Genomic DNA, 20,698 nt, shown 5'->3' on the forward strand with positions numbered 1-20,698 from the left:
ATACGTGTATGCAAGCGCACCGAAACGCGCGGAGATTTTCGAACGCGTCCACGGTTTGAACATTTCCAACGTTTCCAACGGGCGAGCTTTCGCGACGGGGATAATTACACCTGTTATTTACGGCGCATCTGTCGACGGGCCGCGCGCGGGATGACGCGATCCCGCATCGTTCGGCGGACGCATCCAAATATGCCGCTGCCTAAGTCGCGGTGGTCGCTCCGAGCCACTTACCGTTCCGACCGTTTCGTTTATTTCCCCTGTCACGGCGCTTCTTCGTAATTATGGTTCCTATACACCTGCTTCGGCCTACCCTTCTGTTTCTCATCGGCCGGTTTACTACTGCAGGCGGTGAGCAGCGTGCGCGCATTACGGGGGAAGAATTCCAAATGATGTTCAAATGTTAGATTCGTTGTTGGATAAAATGACATCTGCTTCTGCGACAAAAAATTTTGTAGTCGACGAGTGTAACTTGATACTTTTGGGTAAGGATAGAGGTTCGAGGTTTTATGGAGGGGTCAGTGTTTTTATGTAAGAGTTTGGTATTTTAAGTAGGAGGTTATTTATTGTTGATCGTATGACCGCTGGCCGAATGAATATTCGTCAGCTGATCATTGATCAGTGAACATTGGTTAATTGGTCAAGTGATCGCTGGTCAAATGGTCACTGACCAATGGTCAACTAGTCTAGCGATCAGTGACCAATGGTCAACTGATTCAAGCGATCACTGACCAATGGTCAATTGATCAAGCGATCACTGATCAATGGTCAATTGGTCAAGCGATCACTGATCAATCGTCAACTGGTCAAGTGATCACTGACCAATGGTCAACTGGTCAAGCGATCACTGACCACTGACCACTAACCACTGGTCAACTGGTCGAGTGATCACTAACCAATGGTCAGCTGGTCAACTGTCTATTGGTCAATTGACCACTGATCAAGTGATCACTGACCACTGACCACTGGTCATATGGTCAACTGTCTATTGATCAATCCCAGACACCACTCAATACATCGAACTTGCAACGATCATTATTCTATATCTTTATCTCACATTTATGTCATTTATTACATTTATCATTATTACCATTATTATTAACAAAAATTTCTCTGGTTACAGATGGAATGTTAGAGACCTTATAGAACTGCAGCAGAACCATCGAGAAACGGTGAGTTAATTTAAAATTATTTTTCTTTTTCTGAACTGAATCATGCGCAACATTTTATAATAATTAATACCTATCTATAAACAACGACTCCCTTTTTTCACTATAACATTCTCTCAGCCTCGTTACAAAGATATACAACACAATTTATTAAATATCTAAACATAGATATTTCACATCTTTAAATAGGAATAAAATATAATCGATCTGCTTCTTCCCACATCGTTGTCATCACGAAAATTCTTAAGAAACAATTGTACAAGTTTCTTTACTCAAGCTTGCATTACAGCGAAGTGTTAACAAATTCATTGTTGTTACAATGCGGCACGCGTAACCGTTAATCAAAATGTTAAATATTGACCTAAAGGGCTGGCAAACAATGCATATAAATGATATCCGCCTCGCGTAGAAACTAATTATTGGTAAACCAGTATTAATCAAGGCAACCGCGTGAGAGAGAGAGAGAGAGAGAGAGAGAGAGAGAGAGAGAGAGAGAGAGACGTCGTCGCGGTTTTTAACCCTTTACATTCGAAGCTATTTTAATTCGAAAACATGTTCTCCAAACTACAATATCTCTATTTCGCATAATTTATCGCGCAATATTTCATCGGCACTTTGTCAAGTAGAATATTTGCATTATCAACAGTTCTTTAAACGCAAATGGATTCGTCGCTGTCGCAACTATTACGAAAAAATATTGTAGCAATCTTCGATGTCGCTTCGGAGTCGCCCGCTCGAGCTTAAACCGTTAAACGCGGCGGGATTCAATTTTATTCCGCGCAACCGTAATGAAGGGAAATGACGGTTCATTTTCGCTCGGGCGATTTATCGCGGCGCGGCGGCTGAAAAATCGCTGCATTAATAAACGCGTCGTTAATAAATTGTGCCACTTTCCGGATCACGTCGATCAACACCGTCCCGAAAACAAAACCGGCCGCGATCCGTCGCTTTATTACGAAAGTTGCCGGGACCGTTTCCGGCGCCGCTCTCTACCTCCCCCCTCCCTTTTATCGTCCCGTCGTCGACTGTTTATCAATCACCGGCGGGAAAACCGCGTGCCGGCCGTCCGGAATTAGTTGCGTTTCTCGGAAAACCGAACGCGGGACACAGGCCGGTGTTGTATCGTTGAAACCGATCGGTTCGACGGCGCGGTAATTGCCGCCTTTCAGCGCCGCGATCGCTAATTTATTGCCGCCGGTTACGGGGCTCAAATCACAATGAAGATTTGTCCTCTCTCGCTCTCTCACTCTCCGCTACCGCCATTATCCGTCCGATTTACGAGGGTGTAACCTTTCGCCTTTCCGCAGGCGTGGCGCGCGCGCGTGCTACTCGACCTCTCTAACTTTTTACGTCTCCGTCGAGTCCTATTCGGCGCACACGATCCCGAGGAACACGATACACGACGGATCATCGACGCCGATTAACGATCCGCTGGTATCGATGGCTGGTTCCGCCTTTGCGACCCGTGTTCCGTATCGGATGATACCGCGCGACGTTTGTTCTAGCGACCGCTGGATAAAATCGTGCTTGACCCTTCGCGGTCGAATGGCGACTCTAAGGGTCGCCTCTATAAACAAGCATGCCACGTTTCAAAATAATCTTTATCAAATTTACTAATGTTTAAAAAATTGTTAAGAGCTATCATCTGTTACATTAATCATGAAATTCAATTTTATAATGTATAAAATGCTCCGGGTTATATAAAATGGAAACGCTGTAAGTTTGAAGAAATATTTCGGATTTCCAGTTAAAATGGCTCCGACTGCAAAAGGCTAATCCTTTTATTTATTATCAAGGATCTTTCTTGCGGAGCTTGTTCAATTTTTATGCATATTTTTTGACGCGTTATATATAGTAAATAAATTGGAAGGTTAGTGGATTCATTTAATATAATTTGATAATAATTCTGTTTATAAACTGAAAATTAAAATTAGAATAAATAAAAGAAAGGTGTATAATGCAGTTGGTGGCAAGTCTTCAAGAATAGAGGTAATTGGTAAGATTCAAATAATTTCGATATCGAAAATTGAGAATTATAATGTTATTACGAAAAAGTTGATTGAAAATGGTTAATCGAGCTCTGGATATAGGATCAAATGCACATTCAAATGGGGTGGCCTTTTCGCGGTTATCTATAATTTGTATAGAGAGAACAAAGTTAATGATAAAAATAATTAAAGCAATAATTATAAATAATCTTGGCTTCGAGTCGATGTTGATTCTTATGAGATCCAATGTGTCGAGATCGTCGTTTTGTATTTCATTCTTTTAAACATTTTTACAAATCGTAAATAAAGGGTGATCCAAAAATCGCTTGAAACAGGGAAACAAGAGGTTCCTGAAGTCATTTTAAGTAACTTTTCCCTTTGCAAAAATTCGATCCGTGGTTTCGTTCAGGAGTTATTAACGAAAAACGGTGACCAATAAGAGGCGAGCACGATTTACTCTCTCGCCTCTCATTGGTCAACGTTTCTCGTTAATAACTCGTTAACTAGGCTTCGTAGAACATTTCTGTAAAGGAAAAAGTTGCTCGAAATGTCCTCAGGACTCCTCCCCATTGCAAATAATTTTTGTGACGTCCTGTTATAATTATTAAAAATATAAACTTGTATAGGAACAACGTTAACTTTTCCTGTGACTCTCAAATCTCAGTACTCTTACACTAGTCTGAAGTTAAATAACTATATTGTATCGACAAAAGTAATTGGCAAGTTTATTTAATAATTAAATAAACAAACTTCGTGTAAATTCGTGTAACGCATTATGGTCGTTCCAACGTTGACCGATAAAACTATGGAATTTTCGAGAAGTGAGCGTTCGAGCAACAACATTCGGCTGCTCTCAATACGTCGGCGTCGAAGTTAATTATTAAAAAAACAGGAGAAAAAAAGAATCCCGTCACCTACACGCGGGCGACCAGCGACACGGCAGTCGCGGCGTTAATTAAATTTTAAACGTGCATCGTCGGGCGCGGCCCGGTTTCCTATTAAATTTTCAACAAATTTTCGAAATCTCGCGCGGCGTCCTTTGCCGTTGACAAACGCGGCCGGGTAATGTGTCATATTTTGTCTTCGGGCCGCGTCCCACTGACGTCGCGCCCGTTCAACGATTCCGTCCCGGCGACGTAAGCATGAATTAATCAGATTTTTTAACGAACGTGTTATTAACATTTATCGGACAGTTGTTGTCGGTCATTGCTGCGCGCGCGCGACGGTAATTAACTCGGCCGCGCGCGACCGACATTTAAAACGCGGGGCGCCGATGGAATTCGCTGCGGCGACGGTTCTCAAATTTTGCTACAGTCGCGTCGCGCGTGCAGGCCACGGTCGGTCGTGCGGGCAATTATCCTTGGGACCACCTGTACGATCAATCCTCGTAATGGCGATTATTTTATGACAATTTGTATCGGTGATTTTGTATCGCAGGGTATATTTGTGATTTCAGTGCGCTCTATTTTTCTATTATTATTCGTGCTTTATATTAATCGCGATGCGATAATTAATCGGAAAATTTTAATTTCGATTATTTATAATAGTTAATAGTTAACTATTGTAGTTAATAGCTAATCTCTTGGTGTAGGGTGCCGTTATTATTTTTTAAATCGTGCGCGAAATTCTCTGCTTTAATTGGAAGAAGACATTAATCCTTTGATTATTCCGAGAGATTTCGCACAGTATTTTAAATTATTTAATCCTGTCGCTAATCTAAACTTCAATCCTTGACATTTTCTTATAAATACATAAAATCCATAACATGTCATAATAGCAGTTCTGCTAATTTTCTCTGACAGATTAACGAAACTGCCGATTATTACAATAGTATAAAAATTGCAAATTTTTGTTATACGAAATCTCTAACATCCCATAATAAATTTACTTAACAAATATAACAAAAACGATCTCACGCAACGCATCTTTACAAAATTCAAAGTTCGCACCCTCCAAAATGTCTGGCATAACAGAGCGTTCGATCGCCAATGAAAAAAATTTGAAAGAAAACTCCAATTTCATGGCTTACCATCTCGCGACGGGACACGTCCACGCCATATGTTTTTCATCGGTGGAAACCGTGACGAGCGAGAAGCGTTAACTTTCCCATGGACCTTAACCCGATAACACGGTCGCCGCGGGACAAAGCCGGGCGCGTGAGAGACCACCCTCCTGTCGATCGCGCGCACACCCCCCTCCCCCTCTCTACGGTCCTTCGAATTCTGTGCGGCGAGGTCCGAGAGCTCGATCGGTAATCCAAACACGTCTATATTATTTCTTCCCGGGGGCAACGGTGACTCTTTATTGGCCAAACATTCCTCGGCGGAAACCACGGTATTGCCCATTAGCCGCCATAATGCCGGGGCGGTACCGGGAATCCATTGTATAGCGCGAGAATCGAGCCGGCGCGCGCTGGACTCGCTCGTTCTCCGGAGTTTCTTCTCCAAACACGCCGGGGTCCCGCTTCTGGCTCCTCGGGGGCGGAATGTCGTTCGAAAAATCGAGATGTCACGCCGCGCCGGTCCCTCGATCAGAATCGTTCCTGAAACCGCTACAGTATAGTCGCGCGTGCACGGGGCTACGTTAACACGTTCGTCGTCGCGTCACCCATATACAGTCAGTCCCGTAAGTATTCGTACCCATATAGTTTGCAAGAGAAATTTTTTGAAATCAGGGGATTCAAGATTTTGCAATAAACTTTTAATTATCATTGTTAAAGCTATGTTTTTTAAGTAAATTATATTAGGGTACGATGCATTTAGCCTACGTTATCTATAGTCTACGTTAGCTATCTATAGTCTACGTTATCTATCTATAGCCTACGTTAGCTATCTATAGCCTACGTTAGCTATCTATAGTCTACGTTAGCTATCTATAGCCTACGTTAGCTATCTACAGCCTACGTTATCTACCTATAGCCTACGTTATCTATCTATAGCCTACGTTATCTATCTATAACCTACGTTATCTAGTAGCCTGCTGATTATAGTAGTTAGAACAGTTAACTATAGTAGTTAATAGCTAACTATAGCAATTAATAGCTAATTTCTTGCCGTACAATGCATTCAGCCTCCGTTATCATTTCTGAGATTTCACGCGAAATTAAAACTCTCTGTCCTAAATCGAACAAGCAGATATTAATCCTTTGATGATTCCAAGACATTTAGTATAGTATGTTAAATCGTGATATCACGCGGCGGGTCCCTGGATCAAAATCGATCCTAAACCAGGGCCGAGAACGTCGCGTCGGATCGAGGAAGACGCCTGCGCAGCTCCTCTTTGTGAACAGTGCGTCATCCTTCACCGATTCCTTCTGTATTCTTTCCGATTATCATTCCGCCGCTCCCCCCTCTCTCTCGCTATCTCTCTCTCTCTCTCTGTTTCTCTTTCTCTCGGTGCTTTAATCTTACGGGCGCACGGTGAATATCAAACGCGGAGAGGGCACACAGGTGAAAGTATAGGCGGTCGTTGCGCCTTAGTCATCCTAGACGTATTGTCGGGGGGCCCGTCGAGTAGGAAGAACAATGCGGCGATGCGTCACGACCGCCGCGTCTGCCACCGACGCCGCTAAGGAGAATAATTATCGTTGTTTGCACTTCGTTTTCCACGTCCGTTTCTACCCGGGGCACGGCCACATTTTTCGGCCTTAATTGACGCGCCGATAATGGCCGGCAAACCCGAGCCCCTTCGCCGGCGCGCTGTCTTCGACCGAGGCAGGTGATCACCGGAGTAAATTCGTAAAATTATGGTGTTCGCACGCTTTATGGTACAGTGTGTTGCTTTAAATAATTCTTGTGATATTGACTTTTTTATATTCAGTATTATATAGAATATTTTATATTAAGTGTGATATAGATAGAATATTTTATATTAAGTATTATATACATAGAATATTTTATATTAAGTATTATATATAATATTTTATGTTAGGTATAATATAGAATATTTTATATTATGTATTATAGAGAATATTTTATACAATATTAAGTATTAAGTAAGATATAGAATATTTTATATTAGGTATTATATACAATATTTTATATTCACTATAATATAGAATACCTTTATATTCACTATAATATAGATTATTCTATATTTTCTATAATATAAAATTCTTCTGTCACTTTATCGCTGATGCTGAGAAATTTCTCTGGTATTTGATATGAATAAAACAATCTTTTCTCGAAGTACAATTTTTATAGAAAACGAGTTTACTTAAATAATTAATTTTAATATAAAATTTCATATGTTCCTTAAAGCAATCTACAAGAAATCGTAACTTTTCTGCTTACTTTAAAATTGCACATAAAATCGTCTTTTTTTTAAAATTGACAAACTTTCCATCTAAAAAACGATAAATATACATTATTATTCTCCTAAAATAATTTCCATACAAACTCGTTTAAAACATTACCAAATTAAACGCATAAAAGCTCAAAAATTCGATGACGTTTATCGCAGAAATACAGTTACTTTCCACGTGAAACTCACCGCTTAAATTTCAAGAATAAATAGCAACGACAACCTTCGAATTCCCGAGCATCGTCCCGCGGATGAAAGACGATGCGCACGAAGCGAAGACGCGCTGTAACCGAGATACGCGCCGACGTGGATGCGGAGCCGCCTCTCCGTTCTCGATCGCGCGGGACCGAGGGGGAGGGATGCTCTGCGGCCGTACAATAGAAATTATAATATAAATTTGATTGCCTCGCATACGCTGCCGGTCATAAGTCGCCGCGCACACCTGGCTGCGCGCAGGAAATTGCGAATGGTAAATAGACCGCGGCGCGCCGAGTTTATGAACCCATCTTCGCAGATTGTTTTACGATCGAACCCCCCACCCCCTCCGCGCGCGCACCTCCCGGCCGAATTAATTGGAAAACGTTGAGGGGCGCGCGAGAGAGAGAGTTTTCTGGTAATGGAACGGATCCTGTCTTTCGGCGCTGACGGCACCCGAGGTAACGCGTAGAACATTGCGAAATCTTGATAGGGTAACGAATCGCGTACGTCGGTTTCCCAGGTGCGACCGACGCTCCGGCTAACCTGACATAACCTAACATAACCTACAAGCGTTGCACGCGAGTGGCGCGCCGATTGCTTCGCGACGACGCTGGATATTTAACCTTTCGTACTCGAATGGTGACAAAATAATTTAAAATAATTTTTATAGCAACGGTGTTTGATTTTAGAAAAATTGTTAAATATAGCACAGTTAGAATGAATAGCGAGAATTAATTTGGTGTATGTAAAATACACTTCGTCGCTCGAAATAAAAATACTGTACGACGGAAAAATTATTTTAGATTTAGAGCTAGAATGGCTTCGAGTGCAATGGGTTAATTATTTAATTTATTTAATTTATTTAATTTAGCTAAACTTAGTTTTAATTTATTAGGCTTATCGAACTTGTTGGAGTTGTTAGACTTGTTAATAAATTTAAAAATAGTCTAAATATTTAAGCTTATTATTAATTTATTTCTGTGACGCGTGTTACGTTTATCTAAGAAATATAAGAAAATTATCGAAGGTATAATTCTTCCTTTAATTTATCAAACAATAGAACTCTGTTGTTCTCGATTGGTTCCTTATCTTGAGAATGCCAACGTCTCTGATTCCGCTAATAATAATCGATAATAATAATTCTGGTAAAAATGGCGTCCAATTCGTTCTCGTACACGTCGACTGCTGAAAATCAATCTGCAAAAATTCCTGCAAGATCGAACGAAATTAATTGGAACCGGAAAAACTAAAACTAGATAATATTTCAACTCTTGAAATATTCTGATTGTTCCAGACGTATTTTCAGTTTGTTCGAATGCGTAACAATAAAATTGAATTCTATGTTCGAAACTGTTTCCGTCCATCGATCCAATTTCCAATAGTATGCTCGGGTAAAAAAGTGCGTCCGAAAATATCTCGCGGGAACGTTAATTGCTTTCAAATAGAGATGATGACAATTATAACGAACTTTTATTGTAAACAGTTGCACGTTTTTCTCGTAGACATATTGTATATAAGATTGAATAAAAATTTTAATTATAACAGCTTTTAGTTTAGATTCTAATTAACTCAAAATAGGAGTGAATTTGATTACAGTAAATTTTTATAAAAAACCTAGTTATAACTAATTTAAAGTCGAGATTAAAATTACATTTAATAGAAGTTCGAAGAAAAACTTCACATATTTTCCCAATATCAAATATTTTGAAATATGAAATCAGCGATTCCAACGTCGCGTCGAAAGGAAGGTGGCTCGCAATTAACCCCTTAAACTATAATAACGAGTCAGACTCGTGATAACGATTTCACGCATGATCTACTAGATATGAATATTATTAATTTATCTCAAATCGAAACCAAATTTAACCCTTTGCTCTAGAAGCCATTTTAGCTCTAAATCTAAAATAATTGTTTTGTCTTATAGTATTTTCATTTTCAACAACGAAACATTAATTCTCGTGATTCATACTAACAGTGCCATATTTAACGATTTTCCTAAAATTAAACATTGTTGCTATGAAAATTATTTTAAAGGGTGACAGAACAATATAAAATCGGTGCCTGAGAGTCACCATGCGAGTGCAAAGGGTTAATTCTTCTGTTATCAGAGAAACGAAAGTAAATAAAGACGATACAAGAAATAGGAATTGTCCTATTAAAGAAAATATTAATAATGAATTTATGCTAATCGACACAGCGTGGAAGGAGAATCATAGCGCGAGGGGTTAACCACAGGTATCGTACGAGCGCGACTCCGTCTCTCCCTGTGTTTCCCACACGTTCCATCAAAACAAATGAATCGGTGCGCCGCAGGGCGAAAGCCTTTGGGATGATCATCAGGTATTCCGCCGGCGTGGAAAATCGAAAAGGAACGAAGAAAAACGCCGCATTTTTATCTAAGGAATCTCCGCTATTTCATGCCGGCTGGCTTGTTGCTACTCGGCCAGTTCTTGTTACATGGTTCGCGGCGCGAACTTTCGATTGTTCTATCGCGCGAATTTCAGGAAAACAGGTGAAAAGACCGCATTGTTCCCCTGGGGGGAAAGATTTATCAACCCTTTGCGCTCGAAGGCATTTTCACTGCGAATCTAAAATAATCTTCCTGACCCACACTTGTTGTAAATGAATATTTTGTGATTGCTATAATTAGAACGTTTGAATTTGCACGCCATATAGTATGCACAGCGAGATGCATATCGATATATGTATATATATTTGTGCTATAGATTATAATAAACTAAATAAATATAATAAATAATATAATAAACTACCAAATAAAATAATATTTCCATTCTATGTAACAAAGTGCACTTTTATACGAAATCGATTCTTGTGACGCATGCCAACAATTTCATTATTCAACAATTCTTTAATTATTTAAATTCTTTAAATTCTTTAAATTCTTTAAATTATTTAAATTCAACAATTCCACTATTCAACAATTCTTTAATTATTTAAATTCTTTAAATTATTTAAATTCAACGATTCTTTAATTATCTAAATTAATTATTTAATTATTTTCACTATTCAACGATTATTTAATCTTTAAATCTAAACTTTGTTGATATAAAAATAATCTTGGGATAGAACAATGTTCATCGTAATGGAACAATTTTTTAGAGGTGTTACAAAGTCATCGCTCGACGGCAAAGGGTTAAAATATCCGCGCGCTCGCGGAGACGGTGCCGCCGCGCGCTTTCGCAACGAGACTCCGGTTGGAAATGTCAAAAGTGACGGAAACCTATTTGAGAATCTCCGTGCCCGGCAAATATTGTTCCAGGCGAACGTTCTAACGAACCGTGCCGAAGATCCATTCGTTTTTAAACGGGCATATTATTGCGGAACTATGGAAAAACAGCCGGGAAATGGTGGAGTATATAGTTGCGCTCTCCGCGGCCGCGCGCGTGTGTGTACATTAAAACGTCGGGAGGACGATTGAATTATTTCGTTGTTTGCGTTCGAAACGTTCATCGCCGGTGAATTGATTCATTCGTTTTGCGGCGCGGCGATTGTTAAATGCTTCGCGATGAAAAATGATTATATAAAATATTAAGAGATATTTATACAAAATCTTGAGAGATATTTATACAAAATCTCGTTATTTATACCGATCGTCGCGCGGATCCATCCGGCGCTCGTATTAAAAGGGTTAAAGAAACAGAGCGACGCCAATGATCGATACAATCGCCTATAATGCGTTCCCTAGACAGGCCCGCCCGCTCCCTCTTTTGTCGCGAACGCAAGACGAATGAATTTTAAACGAGCCCCGTGTGTTCCACTTTTTGCTCTCTTGTCGCCTTTGTTATTGGTACCATTAGGCCCTCGGATCCGACATTTTTCTGCCGGTCATTCGATCGGATGCACGATACTTTGACAGCGAGAGATACTATCTGTCATAACGTCTACGCCGGACGATAAAGAAAGGGCTCGAGAACTAAGACTAATAGTTAAACTAAATAGTCTCGACCTTTTGATTGGTCGAAAGTCTCGACGCGGAGAAATAACTGCCATAGTGACGAATCTCCTTTGCAGATTTAATTTAAAAAATTTTGAATATGCATTTTCATATATATTTTCAAGCTGATCCGAATTATGCGCGCGTTTATTTTGCCAACAATTTCTTTTTTACGGTGAATAAATTGAATTGAAAAATCTGCGCACGATTCTCTTCGATATTATTAAAATATAATTATTCTCTGAGTTACGAACGCTTTTTCATTCGAACTTATTGAACATTCGGTTATTTTTTGTTACTTTGGTCAACTGTTTTGGAATTTATGTGTAATTTTGCTCTGTTTTCTGTTAATTATTTAATATTTATTAATATTTACCCACGGGTATTGCATGTAAGCCCGGGGGAACATTTATTGATAAATAAATTTAGTATTAATATTAATTAAATATTAATAATATTATTATTATGTATGAATCTATAATTTTACCAAGTCGACCACAGCAGATTTTATGTAATTTGGTTACGATTGGTAATTAACAATTAACAATTGAACTGACATAACCTTAACAGAATTAACAAAATGTCCTTAGTGATTTAGCACGCGAGACAAGTAATTAATTTCTCTATGCATATATATATATATATATGAGACATGAATTGATCGGTTTCAAGTATGAACCAAGAATAGACGAAACATTATCGAATGGAATCGTTCATTATCCCGCGTATCGCCGACTAATTAAACCTCGTTTACACTAGCTAACGCGCGGAGTGCCCCGAATGTGCTCAAGTCCAAAATTAGGGGACAGTAATGGGATCAGGTGAGGTTTGCTCGAGGTTCACGCGCTTGATAAAGGAGATTGGATGACCGTGGCACCGTCCGGTATGGAAACGGGGCGTGTTGACCCGTCACCGAAAAAAATACAGCGTCTAGGAACACCCCGTTTCCTAATTGTCCAAAATAGGAAATTAATTGTTACGGCTAATCTGTAACGGTCACCTAAGGTCATTGTTATAGATAAAATTTGAGAACATTAAGTGATTGCAAGTCATGCAATTGACTCGAAAAGCACTATGATCTTCAAAAAGTAAAAATACATTTTCACAAGAAAAAGTCAAAAACCACCTTGCAGTCTTACAAACACAAAAAATCTGCTGCCACCATACTCGACGCATTGACAACAAGGAAGCATAGTTTACATCCTAATTAAACTCGTTACTCAAAATGGAACACCTTGTATACACGACGGTGATACAAAATTCAATTTCCTGCGCACAAACTGCACCGGAATTACACAAAATGGTGACGCGGTCGGAAAAAAACTGCTTTCGACTTAAAATGACTGCGAGGGTTAATAACCTAAAAAAGGGTTAATTCGAGCAAATCTAACAGCTAGATGAAACTCGGCTGCGCGGGGAGGGAAGAGGCAGTCAAAATGTTAACGCGAGCAACAACGAAGTCCTCGTTTCATTTATCGGAGTCAACTCGGATTGCTCGACAGCTAAAGGGAAAGCATAAAGCCGAAGGGTGAAGGGAAGGGAGTGTGGGGGGACGCGGGAGGGCGAGATAGAAGAATGGATATCCGAGAAGGTGCGAAACAAGAGAAAACTTTCCGAAGCGAAGTAAATAAAGATACGCGAGCGGGGCGAGTAAAAGGCGGCGAGAGAGGAACCGGTTGCGCGGCGGCCGTGGGCCGTTGCCAGACCGTGGATCAGTTTAAAAGGCGCGGTTGCCCGGATCCCCGCGACATAATCCAATTTCATCCTCCCGGGCCCCGTTTCTATTTTCCCGTTTGCCGCCGCGTCTCTCGCGCGCGTTACACCGTTAAAATACGAATTCCCTCGCCGTGGAAAATGATTAATCGCGCGGGCGGCGCGCGGGACATCGGCCGTCCAGTACAAATGGGAGGAAAGCGACGGGGTTTGGGAGCGAGAAGTAAGGGAACGTAACAAACAGGGCGCTGGCGCGAAGGGAGAGCCGTCGAGGTAAAAAAAAGAAGGGAACGTCGACGGTCGAGGAGTATCGTGCCGCCGTAAATAAATCGCTCCTGGACGAGAACCGCTTTTCGAGGGACGGCTTAGTTAAGGGACCCACCTCTCTCCCTCTCTCTCTCTCTCTCTCTCGCTCTCTCGCTCTAGTGTGTTGCACCGGACACTAACCCGGCCGTGTATTTACATCGGAGATTTACGGTACGCTGCTACTAGGTGATGGAGCCGAGTACATCAGAGGCACGCGGGGCCCTCGGCTTAGCTTTAGCCCACGCGCCTCTCTCTCTCTCTCTCTCTCTCTCTCTCTTTCTTTCGCTGTTCAGCTCCGTCTTTTCGTGAGAACCGCTGCGCCGGCTCTCCTTCGACTTTTACAAATCGAATCAATAATTTCAGAGACGCGAACGCGTTTTTCACCCTTAAAAGGGAACGACCCCCGGCTGTCCGGACTTTAACGAGCTTTTGTGCGATGCCGGCTCACGAGACCCCCTAATGATATGTGTGAGATATTGGCCCTGGTTAGCCGCTGGTTTCGGAGATACCGGTAAACTCGGGCATGCAGTCGTCTATTGTTAGATTCGTGCTTCCTTTTTGTAGTAAATCTAGCGGGGATCTTAACACATTAACCCCTTGCCGTGCCATTTTCTTTAAAAGTTGCACGATTAGAATTTGGAATAAGCACCGGCAAATGTAAAATTAATACACTGCTTTTTGAATGGTGTAAATGTTGCTTTTCGTTTGGTTTTTCTGAGCCTTTTTTCCAAACCCTAGTAAAACCGTGAAATTTGATACACGAAACTCGGGCCCGAGCGGTCCGCACCAACGCGCGCTAAACAGACCAGACTGATGTTTGTAACGTAACGGGCAAAAAATCAGTCCGCGAGCTCGGCTTGTTATGTTTACGTTTGGCCCAAGTATGTGTTCGCGACTCAGACTCGCGATGTTTATGTTTGGCCCAAGTAACTGTTCGCGAGTCCGACTCGCGATATTCATGTTTGGGCAAAAAACTTCATCGCGAGTCTGACTCGCTAAAGTACGGGGAGGGGTTAAACAACGTCGCGGGATCATTTCCACGGCGCTAGCGACCGATCGACGAAACGGTTCCGTGGCGGCGTGTCCCCGACCCCGGGGGGGAACGAAGACGTCAGCAAAAGTTAGCGAAGTAAATGGCCGGGCACGGCGCGCCATTTACAATTTAACGAGTCCCACGACGGCGTAGATAAATTCCCCGCGTTGATTCCGCGGCTCCGTCCGAAACGGACGACGACAGTCGGCATTCGCATAAAGATCCGCCGCCCGGTAATAACTGTAAATCCGTGGCCGCATACGTGTTGCAACTCGCGGGGTCCCATCGACGGGGGCCTCGGCTACCGAACTCCCCCCCTCCCGTCGGTGTGGTGCGCACAGCTTTGCGCGCCGAGCGTTATCCAGCATTCCCTGTGCATTAACGGCTGCAGCGAGGCTCTCTCGGTCGAACGTCGCCGCGCGGCAGAAGCGACCAGCTTGACCTTTGCTCCCGGCTCCTTTCCCTGGGAGCTATCCGCCCTTCTTCTCCTCGCCGCGCGCGTAGGCCCCCGAGGCGGCTCTCCGCGCGGGCGATTACGTTTTCTTTCGTTTTTCTCGTCGAGTCCGTCGGTACCCACGGCGGTGCTGCCTCCGGGTCGTCTCTTATTAGCCGGTATAAAACCGCGTTTCCGGCGGTCGCGCGCGGACACTTCGATCCAGATGTTATCTTTCCCATAAAATGGAATCGTCTGGCTGTTCATTATTTCATTAACTCGATAAACCGCTCCGGCGACCCCGCCGCTTCGTTTAATAAGGGAAATATCGCACTTGCGAGCGGTATTAATATTATCGGGGGGGGGGGGGGGTGGGGGGGGGGGGGGGGAGTTGAGGTGGGCAACGCCGCGCATTACCGCCGTCGTACTTTCGGATTACAATAAAACGCGGTTACGACCGCGCGTTTTATATTAGGGTGTCCCATAAGTTTCTTCCCTTTTCTCGATGCGAAATTGAATACGCGATACGCGTTGTTTAAGGTGGATTTATTGTGTTATATATGAACGGTCCGTCTGGACCCATAATGATAAATAAGCGGGGGCTTGGGTTCGGCTTTGTTCTGGCAAATGGGACCGCGGTTGCTTAAATATTAAATAAGCGTTTTTAATCATGGATAAATTTGTGGAAGGAAGAATTGTTTGAAGAGAAAAATTTCAAGAGGGAAAATTTTTTAGAGAAAGTCGGCGTCAGGTTTTTGGTCGTGGAAAAATTGAAGAGGGAACATATTTCTTTAGCACGATGCTTTAAGCTTTTATTTAAGAGGCATCTGTTAGTATTGTTTATAGCTGTATTAATATAATATTTTATATAATATTTTAAGAAAACTTTGCCGCTGGTTTTCTACGAACACTCCCCCATTTGATTGTTGACTTTCTGATAATTGATTTAAATTTGTATATGTCTTAATTAAAGTTTATACGGAGACTAAAGTGTCCAGAAGAGTTGGAAAATATTAATTAACAGGAATTCAATTTAACTTTAATTGAATAAGTGATTAACTTTAAAAAATACGTCGAATAATCCAATGAAAAGACTTCATGAATCGTTTTAGCTGTGCTCTGCTACTTTCATCAAACAGTATAATAACCCAGTTTCAATTCTTGTTACAACAATATTCCGTCTCTTTCCGAGGTTCACCCGATACGTCGATTTCTTCCGGCGGCGCATGTATCGATGATTTATTCGTTACTTCTCGCGGAGAAACGCGTACGCGCACGAAGTTCGAAATATTCCCCGTCCGCGCGTTTTGCCGTCCGCGCAATTAGACTCCGGGCAAAGGAGAAACCGCGCGAGAACGGCGATCGTGTTAATTCGATTTAATTATATCGTCTCGCGTCGGGCAGAGTCGGACCAGCCCTTTTTAAACTGATCCGTATCGAAAATACTTCATTATCGGGAAGACGATCGGCGCCGAACTCTCTGCCTCCCTCCCCCCCCCCCCCCCCTCCCCCGCGTGCCGGTGAAGGATACGTTGCGCGTTTCAATTGAAAGCGGTCGGCGATATTAAATCACATTCTCCTCGAAAGCCATTCAATTTTCATGGGAAATATTCCATCGGTAAATGCTGCGGATGTTATTCCCGCGACCGCGCGCGCGCTGCTATTTATGCAAATGCGACGTTTTAAGTGGCTTCGCTTTATTCCAAGATTTACAGGTAAAGCGGAACGACGCGCGAACTTACCCTTTTTCGATGCGTGATTGTCTTCGGCGGAGGTGGACTGTTAAATATGTCGAGCCGGGTGAAATTTATTGAAAGGACGAGACTGGTAGTGCTTTTACTAGTTAATCAATGTGTTGATTGTATAAATTTCTTTTAAGAGAATATAGTTAAAGGAATGTATATTTCGGGACGTAAATTGACTTGGGCCATTTTTCAAATTAGTCAGGAGTAAAAATCGTTTCATTTCGATTATGAGAAATTGCTATTGCAATATCAATTATAATAGTATATTATAGATATCGCTATTTGAAATATATTTATGTACTGATATAATTTTATGAATAGTAACCATAAATGTAGTGGCAAGCTCTTATGTTTTAAACGTTAATAATATTTATATATTGTTCAACTTAACATAAGATATTGCTATTATTATTTATATTATATTATACTTCTATTGTTTATATTATACTTTTTTATTTATATTATACTGCTATTCTTTATTTTTGCTGTTTACGTGGCAATGTTTTCATATTTAAAATTATCATTTTTTACAAATATTAAATATTAGCTAGTTATGAATAAAACAGTTATACTAAATTAATCAAAAATAATGTGATATCTTATATTTTATAAAAATGGATTTTCACTATTTTTAAAGTAAAGAGTCCAATTACTATAGACGCGAATAAGTAGTTCTTCTGTTATAAATAAACTTACACCGCGTCTCGTGTTTCTCTTTCTGTAGCGTTTTGAAAGTCTTCTTACAGATCTTCTTACAAACTGAAACAACAACCATTCATGAACCGCAAATTATGTCTGCGACAAACGAGTTAGTGGGACACGTTTACTTCCATACCGCCTGGTACACAGAGAGACCACCGCGAACACTTCAAAGTTTGCTCAACACTAAAACAGAAGAACCCCACTGAAAACAAGATCAACAATTTCATGGTATACGTAAAGACAGCAATGTCAACGACCTCGTCGAATGCCTAAAGAAAACAGAGTGAACAACTTCTAAAATAGCTAAAGAAGACAATAACGAGAACTTTGTAAAAGATTCATGGAAAACAATATTGACAACTTTGTAAAATACCTATGGAAAATGACATCGACAACTTTGTAAAATATCTAAAGAAGACAACATTATTTGATAGGATAAAGTAAAGGATTATTATAGTTGCTGGAAACGAAGCAGATTTGCAATAAAATCTGGAGATAAAAAGATGTCAGAATTTATTGAAATAATATTCGGAATTCGATGCTGTTGGATTTCAACAAATAAGAATCGACGAATAAGATATCATTTCGAGTTGAATTTTTAAATATATTTCTAAGTGAATTTTTAATTATATTTCTAAGTGAATTTTTAAATATATTTCTAAGCGAATTTTTAATTATATTTCTAAGTGAATTTTTAAATATATTTCTACGTGAATTTTTAAATATATTTCTAAGTGAATTTCTCGCTTCATTTCCGAAACACAGTTGCGAAAACAAATGAGTTTTTCAAAAGGTTTCGCGGCCCGAAGATTAAACCTATTACCACGGTTATTTTAATATTGTTACTTACCTGACTCTTCGAACAATATTCACTATTAGTTACAATAATCGATCCTATTGTTATAATCGATGAATAAAATATCTATCGCGAATGAGTTTCTATCAATTCAAATCGATCGCTTTCCGCGACGAAAAACCTGCAATAAAAAAAATCTTTTCAGACTCGCACCGAATCGCCATTTTTCCCGTGGCATTCCCCATGTGTAAACTCGCGGCGTTACGATTCTACACAGAACACGACCGGTAACTGTAGCCGGTCAAAACCGGTAAATCGGAATAATAGCAGATCGCTTAATAGCGCGGAAGAAAAACCGGCGTACCGTTAATTACAGTTGGGGAATAGGGCGCTCGATCGCGTGGACACGCGCGCGGTTTCAAAGGGACCAATTTCCCGTAGACCCCTACCCCACCGGCCGGACCCTTTCGTCCATTAGGACTCGCCGACCGCTCGCGCTCACCGGGCTCTTCTCTTCCTTTTTTATTTTCGCATCGAGTGGCCTATGATTTTTAATGCGGAACGGCTCTCTCGATGACTGGCCGGCGCGCGGCCGCGGTTTCCGCATGGCGGGCACCGTTGCCCCTCAATGCAAAGGATCTATCAACGCTAATAACGATACGCCGGGGGCCGTCAAAGCAGTGCCCGGGGATCGTTCGGACCACGGCCGTCGAATGGGCGAAAAAAAAGGAAATAAAGCGAAAGCGAGCAATTAAAAGCCGCACCGCGCCTCGCTCCTCCTCTAGTTTCTCACGTGTCCCTACGCCGTGATCTCCCTCCCACCCCGGACTCTCCCTTCTGCGAGACCTTCTCTTTGCAAAACCCCCTTTTGCATCGTCGTCCAATCAAGGCTGCCGCGGCTACGCGGATCGGCCGACGAGCGTTCTACGGTCGGACGCACGAGTCTTTCATTCGCCGCACGTGGAAATGCGTAGAAATTTTTCTGGAACCGGGAAACATTGCGCGCGAAATTTTAGTAGAAAGAGTAGATACCAAGCTTGACTTTTACAAAGTACAATTGTATTTGAACCGATTCGTAATTGCTGTAAATAATGGAGAAGTAAACGGTGTATCGTAACGTGAATATTTAACATTGTTATATATTAGTGAAATATTAAACGATTTATGTGAATGGAAAACTCGAAGGCTGTTTGGGTCACTTATTTTATTTATTCAATACGGACGTAAAAGTAGAAAAATTTACAGACGAAATTTGAAAGAATTAAACAAGAATTGAGCTTGTTTTATACTAAATTATCTGACGTGTAATTATATATAAAAGATAGAATTTTTGAGAAACAATTGGCGGCGCTTTTAATCCTCTTAAAGCACCACAAAAAAATCGTTCTATCACGTTCTAAAATAATTATCGCAGTGACAAAATTTAAAAAAAAAATTGTTATCTAGAAAACTGATAGTCCGAGTCACGAGTACCAATTTCATCCAGACAAAAGTACCTTTCGTAAATACCGCGTACCAAGAAACTAATCTTAGATTCACAGTTAAAATCGCCCCGAGCGCGAAGGGTTAATCTCGACTAAAATAAATCCTTCATTTTTATGGAATTCGTTCTAACCAGCCTGCTGATTGCGAGCGGCGGCAGGTGGTCGAACACACTAGCGCGGCCGACTGTACATGCGCGATACGCGCGCACACGTGTGACAGGCGCGCGTGACGATGCACGCGCACGCACACGGCGACGCCGCGTCTTTTATGTGCGAGAGCCCCGATCAAGCGACGGCCGGCCAGTGCCCGTTTGTGTACACAATCCGTCCGGATCCCGTTCCCTTGTTAGGAATCATTTCAAACATTTGCCGTATCACGATCCTTCCGAGCCATTTCTTACCGGCCCGTAGATAGAAAGACGTTTTCTAGACGCGGCTGCCTCTCCCCCGTTCCCCCCTCCTCTCTCCTGGGCACCGAACGAGCCGAGAGCACGAATCTTGTAGAGACTCTCTTCGATATCGAGCGATCCGAGGTGGCCGATCGAAGGACGGCGCGGTGTGCTTTGTTACGAGCCGAGGGTCAGTTGCACACGTGGCCGGAGGTAGAGTTTTGGATTGATTCTGATTTTGCTTCGTAATCTTCGAAAGAAATATTAATCGATACACCTCGAGCGGCAAAGGTGTATCTTTGCGGGATCGTTGCCAACAACTGACTCGAACTGGGAAATGGAATGAAATAACTTGTGCACCGAATTGCAAGTCAAACTAATATAACCTAACAACTTCAGTCTATTACAAGCGTGTAAGTGTAGCGTACGATTCGCGATGGTCCTAAGACGCGCTCCCTGGTTTACGCAGCAAGTCGGCGGGGCTTAAC

At 41.6% G+C, this 20,698-nt stretch overlaps 1 long non-coding RNA gene across 1 annotated transcript in view; it reads left to right on the forward strand.

Moving 5' to 3' along the window:
- LOC144473005 (uncharacterized) overlaps window positions 1-20,698 on the forward strand; it is a 213,786-nt gene that overhangs the window by 145,422 nt on the left and 47,666 nt on the right. Inside the window, exon 2 of the long non-coding RNA XR_013494485.1 lies at window positions 1,121-1,169. This is a non-coding gene — a long non-coding RNA (uncharacterized LOC144473005). The remainder of the gene's footprint in view (window positions 1-1,120; window positions 1,170-20,698) is intronic.

Source organism: Augochlora pura, chromosome 7 (assembly GCF_028453695.1).
Source record: "Augochlora pura isolate Apur16 chromosome 7, APUR_v2.2.1, whole genome shotgun sequence".
Taxonomy (NCBI): domain Eukaryota; kingdom Metazoa; phylum Arthropoda; class Insecta; order Hymenoptera; family Halictidae; genus Augochlora; species Augochlora pura.